This window comes from Engraulis encrasicolus, chromosome 7 (assembly GCF_034702125.1).
Source record: "Engraulis encrasicolus isolate BLACKSEA-1 chromosome 7, IST_EnEncr_1.0, whole genome shotgun sequence".
Taxonomy (NCBI): domain Eukaryota; kingdom Metazoa; phylum Chordata; class Actinopteri; order Clupeiformes; family Engraulidae; genus Engraulis; species Engraulis encrasicolus.
This window is the reverse complement of record NC_085863.1, coordinates 42,675,492-42,681,856: the sequence shown is the minus strand read 5'-3', so window position 1 is coordinate 42,681,856 and position 6,365 is coordinate 42,675,492. Positions and strand designations below refer to the sequence as shown.

The window sequence follows — 6,365 nt, the reverse complement described above, 5'->3', positions numbered from 1 at the left end:
AGTGTGTTGTTTAATGAGTAATACAGGTAAATCTGTCTAATGACTATGACATGCAAATCATGGATTTTGTTACTTGAGCAATGTAATCCATACAGTTGTTTTTATGTCTCCATCTCATATATTATTCTTTTCTTTTCTGTTATTTATCTGCTTCAGCTAACTGCAGTGTTCCACAAGACTGTTACCAGACCTTCATGGGACCTTTCCGTTCTTTCTGGGTTGTCTTGAGGCTCTTCAGCGTTAGAGAGCAACTGAAAACAGGTTGGTAGCCTACTGTACTCTATAGACTGTATGGAATGTAATATGTATACAATATGTTCTATGCTGTGTTTTTCCATCACTATGTACAGATATTGTGATTCAAGGTAATACATACAATTCATTTACATTCACCTGTCTTTGCAGGACACAGACCCAAACCAGAGGACAACAACTCTACATTGACTCAGAGGAATCCTCCAGGACGACGTAAGACTTTATATTTACAAATACTGTCCTATACCCTTATGGATGTAACTGATGCACAGGCAACTGTGGTAGGGTATTTCTCTACCTATGCCAGGATTGACACCTCATTCATGCTGTTATACTATTGACCAATAACACAGTTAATTGCCCATTTTCTGTGTGTGTGTGTGTGTGTGTGTGTGTGTGTGTGTGTGTGTGTGTGTGTGTGTGTGTGTGTGTGTGTGTGTGTGTGTGTGTGTGTGTGTGTGTGTGTGTGTGTGTGTGTGAGAGAGAGATAGAGTATGTGTGAGAGAGAGCGTAATGGCAGTTTTACTCTTGTTTTACTCTAGTGCCTAGGTTTGGATTCAAGGTAATCATAATCTCTTACAACTACACTCATCTGTTTTTGCAGGACACAAACCAAAACCACTGCACAACTCTACATCAACTCCCACACTTTCCAGAGGATTCCTCCTGTATGCTGTAAGTCTTCATATTTACAAATGCTTTCCTATTTTTTTTGTCCATACATAGATAAAACTCCTGGATAAGCAAATTCAGTAGGTGAGGTAATCTGTGTTGCCAGAATTGACACCTCTGCTCTTTCAGGCCATTCTCTTCTCTAACAACAATTATAGTCCACCCATATACTGTGTGTGTGTGTGTGTGTGTGTGTGTGTGTGTGTGTGTGTGTGTGTGTGTGTGTGTGTGTGTGTGTGTGTGTGTGTGTGTGTGTGTGTGTGTGTGTGTGTGTGTGTGTGTGTGTGTGTGTGTGTGTGTGTGTGTTTGGGGGGGGGGTGTAATGCATACACACTTTACATCGTTAAGTAGGTGTGTATTAAATATCATGTGACTGTTTAGTCACCATCTATTTTCAAACTGACATCCACTCTTATCCTGGCACTAATGGCAACGCACTATACCACATACAGGTCTATTTGTAATATTATTCATTCATTTGCAATGGTTGCATTCACATCCAAGGACTGTTGCCGGTCTCACAGTGTAAACCTTAGACATATTTTTGAGAATAGACAGAACTGTAAATTCATGTCTGTGCACATTTTCTTACACTTTGAAAAAAAGACAATGCAAACATACAGTACTTTGGTTTAAAGTGTCCTGTTTATCTGTGCGTGTGTGTGTGAGAGAGAGAGAGAGAGATAGAGAGAGAGAGATAGAGAGAGAGCTGTTTCACACATAAGAAGTTATTTTTTCTTATTTTTATCTTTTCAGGTTCATGGTGAAGAGCAACTTGAGGCTGACAGGGATGCAAGTTGGACTGCTTATCAAAGACAAAGGCCAGCTACAAGTCTTCATCATCATTCATCACAAGGTCATCATACATTTCAAAAGGGACATGCCAACTGGCTAGTTGGGCTCAATGTGAAGAAAAAGACTGTGAATCTCTTGTGTGTTCACAAAACATGGACTGTTGACCACACAGTGTTTTGGACTTGGACTACATCATGTACTATACTCTTTTCAATGACATCACACTGCGTATTGGTAAAATAGTCCCTGGAGTAATGTTTGAATTAGATTCCTAAGGGCCCAGAAGTCATGGATGAGGGTACTGATGTATGGTTACAGATTCAAATCTGCAACCTTCCAATTGCAAGATTAACTCCCTACCATTAGACCACAGCTCTCTACAGTTTGTTTTTTTCTACATAAATTCTTTGTCCCTCCATCAGTCTTACCAAAAGTCAAAACATGTTTTCTTACTGCACCCACAATTTCGTCCGTACCCTGTTTGGCTAGCTGATTTGTCATTAATTTTGATGGTATAAAGTATTAATGGTCTGTGCCTGTATTAATATGTGGGACATTGAACGTGAACAACAACTATGTAGTTGAATCAACTTTTTGACTTACAACTTTTTGACTTACAAATGTAAGGCAGCAGGGGATCTTGAATCTGTGAGTCGTCTTGAATGTACTGTAAAAGTTAAAATAAATTTGGAATTGAAGTCATATATCGATGTCTATCATTATGTTATTTAAACTCCCAATCTTAAATTGAAATGATTTGTGATGGCTTTTTAATTCAGCTTACACTATCAATTTCATCCAACAATGGCTACGAAGTCCAATCAACTTTGATGACTAAGAACATTTTGTTGAGACAACAACAATATTGTAGTTGGATCAACTTTCTAGACTTTGATTTCTGAGTTGACACAAAAATAAGCCTGTTGTTGAGTTAACATGCAAACTTAAGGCAGCACGGGAGCTTGGATTTGGAAGTCGAACTGACTTCAAATGTTTTACAGTGTACGATATGCACTGTATTAGCTCGCCGGCAGTCATAGTATCGTATTAGTATGCTAGACATCCCCATCTAACCCCCTAATTCTAAATGCATGCATTACTGTAATGTGACAGTCGGAGTGTGCGACAGCTAATGTTGTGTGCGTGAGTGGCCACCGCTGACCTCCCAAGCCCCAGGCCTAGGCGAGTAGGGGTCGCAATGATGGCCAGCCCTGTCTCCAGAGCCCATCATCCCTACGGACTCTCCTCCAAGGTCAATGTTGGGGAAAACTAGCCTGGTTCTCACCAGACCTCTGTGTGTGTGTGTGTGTGTGTGCTACACCACACACAGAGGTCTGGAATCCTGGAAGAATCCTCCAAGTCTCAAACCATAACATTGTCGGAGCATCACAGGACAGAATATAGACTATTATTGTCTCATTAGATACATTTTTGAAGGAAGTTGATGGTGTCAATGACGGACAAATGATATATAAAGTCACAAAGGTACACAGGTCAACCAAGAATCAGGCAAGGAGAAACCCCCAAAACGACAGACACAACGAAAGACATATCCACAAGAGTCCAGTCGAATATATCCACAAGGTGTAAAAAAACCCAAAAACTCTAGCTCCCCGATAACCACAAGCCCTGCTTTTTAGTCAGCATTCACAACAGATCTCCGATGCGACCCCTGACCTCTGCACGAGCCCTCTTCATAGGCTCAGGGACCCAGAGGTCAGGCAGCGCCCCCATGTGGACCGGACATGTCACTGCTCTGTCTGGACTAAATGCACTAACAGCCTAACATCCGTGATGTATTGCCATGATTTTTGCCCGCTTATTCGCCAGTTTATCTGCCAGTTTATCTGCCAGTTTGTCCGCTTGATTAGGAGTTAATTAATCATGATGGCTTTAACAGTAAGCACTGTATGTGCTAGTTAGTCAATGTGTAATGACTAAATGCTTCACAATGAGGTGGTGTCCTGAACCCAAGTGAACCTCCACGGCTAAGTAGCTGCACAGCGCTGCGCTGCGCCGCTTTACGGGGATGTCAGCGTGCGAATGTTGATGGTGTGACGCATTAGCAGTGCCACACTGCGCTGCTGTAAATGGCGTGACTCCTGGGAGACTCACTGATGAGGTGAGGAGGAAACACGTCGCTGCACGCCACACAGAGCGGAGCGGAGCAGAGCAACAGCTGTGACGCTAATGCACCGCTAATGCTAATGGCACTTGTTTTTGGCAGCTCCTTTGCAGGGGTAGCGTAAGCGTAGCACAGTGCAGTGGCATGGTACGGTGCATCAGAACTTTCAGAATACACCCATGCACACACAGTTACTATATGCACACAATCAAGCACACACACACGTACACACATTCTCTCTCTCTCTCTCTCTCTCTCTCTCTCTTTTCTCTCTCTCTCTCTCAGTCTCCCTCTCACAAACACACACACACACACACACACACACACACACACACACACACACACACACACACACACACACACACACACACAGCAGGAACTAATTTCAGCCTTTCCATTAACATAACCTATCAACAGAGCACTAAATATTACACTATGTTTATGTTTTACGTGTAACACATTTTCACCACTGTAAGAGTTGTTGGCATGTCATTGTAAGGATGATTTCACTAATTAGTGTATTCCAATTCATGCATAACTTGTAATCATTAACACCAGTTAACACCTAAGATGATGCCGCCACTACACAAAAACACATACACATACAGACGCAAACACATGCACGTGCATGCACACACCAACATGCATGCACCACCAACAACAACCATCGAGGCACAGACACTGTGTGTGTGTGTGTGTGTGTGTGTGTGTGTGTGTGTGTGTGTGTGTGTGTGTGTGTGTGTGTGTGTGTGTGTGTGTGTGTGTGTGTGTGTGTGTTTACTCACATACACACAATTATTTAGCTCTGCCTAGCTCACTAATTAGATTCATTTTGTCTTTTCAAGATGGCGGGCACACACATGGAGACAGAATGTGACTGCGGTGGCTCACATTACCTTTCAACCTGCACATTATTCAGCCTAACATGATGGCCAGATGGGTTAACCCAGTGCTTTTCAAAGTGGGGGACAGGGACCCTTGGGAGGGGGCCACGAGGGGGTTTTAGAGGCACTGCAGCAGGTTGGTAGGGAAAGTATAGTAACATAAAAATAAATGATTGAATGATCTGAATAACTAACGTAAACCAAAATAGACAAGAAAGGTAAACAATATTCCAATTACTTGAGAACAGCATCATGACAATCTATTTCATCATCCCTGAACATTACTTCTATTATTGTTATTGATGGGCATTGCCTCACAGACCTAGACCATAGTTGTGAAAAGGGCGCACAGAAAAAAAAAAAAGTAAGGCGGGCCTTGGCTGGAATCAACAGGTATATGGGAGGCTTTGTCATGATAAAGTTTCGGAACCCCTGGTTTAACCCATAAATATTCATTTGTGCTGCATGTCTAGCATCTCTAAGCGCCACGGTTTATTTCTTCGAAATGCACATCAATGATTGGTAATGGAAAGCCAGCAACGTTTGACATGACGTGCAAATCGCCAATAGAAAACTGGCAAGACAAATGTCACCCATTCTGATTTCTAATTTGTGCTGGTGGACCCCGTGACACTCTCATTAAGATGTCACCGTCCCCAGCTGTACATGTCACCCATGCTTTTGATGTACTGCACATAACTGCAATGTGCAGGCTAAAATTCAATGTGTCAACTAAAGCTCTCATTCTGTTTCAGACACTGAAACAGCATGAGAAATATGGAAATGTCAGAGCAGATTTTTTTTTATCTGTTGTATATGTTGTAAGGGCACCTGAGAGCTTTTGCTGGGCCTTGGACAAAATCATCTGAAAGGGCCCCCTCCTCAACACATACAATGTAATACAGTCCCATTTCTGGGCTGCCCATCTTCCTGGGTCTGGGACAAATGATCCGTTTTGTCCTCTCTTGTTGGCTGGACTGTCTGTTGTGATAATGATCCAAATTACAGAAGCAATCAAATGTATGAGACTCCCCATCCAGTACCTCTGTAGCCTGGCAAGCCAGACGATAACGCGGAATTGTGGGCAGTCATGGTGCAGCTATGCGTAGTGGTCTCCAATTATTTTTCTCCAAGGGCCAAATTATGAAGTGCAAATGAGGGTGAGGGCCAAACAAATTCTGCGAACATATGGCCACAGATAGCACACATATATGTTTTGATTTGTTCCAACCTCATGACGGGCCGAATGTTTGCCATGCCTGGGCCGGATCTGGCCCACAGGCCGCCATTTGTAGACCACTAGTCTAGTGGGTAAGGAGAATGGGCTTTAGAGATGGTTGCAGGTTCGAGTCCCACCCATTCTATCTCACTCCATGACTAAGGTGCCCTTGAGCAATGCACCTAACCCCACGTTGCTCCAGGGAGTATAACCAAAGAAACTCGACACAGAAGAACAATCTCTCGGGGGGGAAATAAATTGGCCACGGTGTAGTACGGGGGCATTGCCTGAGAACACGAGTGGATGGAAAATTAACTCCTTTGTTCATGGTCATTGGTCAGTGGGTGCGATGGATACAATATCCGTACTCAGTAAAATCCAGAAACTCCGCGAAAATGTGCCGAAAGAGGATATC

The 6,365-nt window shown here is 43.0% G+C and overlaps 1 long non-coding RNA gene across 1 annotated transcript; it reads left to right on the top strand.

Moving 5' to 3' along the window:
* The first annotated feature begins 289 nt into the window (after positions 1-289).
* Positions 290-2,424, top strand: LOC134452200 (uncharacterized). Its single transcript, XR_010035391.1, has 3 exons — positions 290-468; positions 860-930; positions 1,684-2,424. It is a non-coding gene; the product is annotated as an uncharacterized LOC134452200 (long non-coding RNA).
* Positions 2,425-6,365: the final 3,941 nt, after the last annotated feature.